This window comes from Rhagoletis pomonella, unplaced genomic scaffold (assembly GCF_013731165.1).
Source record: "Rhagoletis pomonella isolate Grant_MI unplaced genomic scaffold, Rhpom_1.0 Rhpom_scaffold_00009, whole genome shotgun sequence".
Classification (NCBI taxonomy): domain Eukaryota; kingdom Metazoa; phylum Arthropoda; class Insecta; order Diptera; family Tephritidae; genus Rhagoletis; species Rhagoletis pomonella.
This window is the reverse complement of record NW_023458563.1, coordinates 33,792,500-33,793,502: the sequence shown is the minus strand read 5'-3', so window position 1 is coordinate 33,793,502 and position 1,003 is coordinate 33,792,500.

The following is a 1,003-nucleotide window of genomic DNA, read 5'->3' as shown; positions in this document are numbered from 1 at the left end:
ATATTAATATTTCATCGATATAACCACCAGCACGCTTTCTATCAAGTGAAAATATGGCTGTCAAACTATCAAATTGCCTGCAATAAATGTGAAGCAATAAGGCGGTATCCATTGGAAATATATTTTGTGACATGGTTATCACGACATTGGTGTTTTCCTGTGGAAACAGAGCCTTACCGAGCACCGAATTGCCGAGTACCAAGCCCTAATTTTTGTTATTGAACATAGCGAAAATAAAAAAATGCAGCGCTATGATACTGTTCGTTTGTGCACATTTTGACGTTTTTCGACATGGACCATGAGTCACAATACATGAAAGGTTCGTTCAGAGAACGACAATGAACTTTTGGATGTACGTTGCCAAAGGTGCACGACATGTTTTGTAATACATAAAAATTTACAGATTCTTTTCATTTGTTTTTGGAAAAGTATCAAAATTGAAAAAAAGTATCTCTCCAAAATTCATCGAAAAATGTATCGGTTTTGATCGACTTGGATCAAAACGGTCACACTGGGTAGGACCATTCACAACCTTCTAGAAAAGGACTCGGTAGCAACGCCCTGGCGAGAGACTAAACAGTAGGGTTGTGATTTTTTTGCCTCCTTTTGAATTTGCAAAAGCCGTTGGTACCAGGCACTGAACCATATTTTATTTAAATTGGTTTTATTATATTTTCAGTTTATTCTATTTGAATTTATTTTATATTTGAACAATTCAACATAACTTTTCCCGTGTTTAAAATCCTGGTTATGCCACTCATGGTTATTAATCTAAAAACATCATAACCCTAGTATACAGCTGTTTGTGAAACGTGGCGTTGCCGGACTTGCACTTCACGATTTCATGAAATGATGCCGAATTCATGGTTAACCTTCGTGTATAATTGAATTCATGAAATAATGTTTATGCAGCCAATTTCAAACCAAATTCATGAAATGAATTCGTGAATTAACCTACGCATAAACGTAGTAATAGTTACATGTAGGACTGAATCAAAAAAGT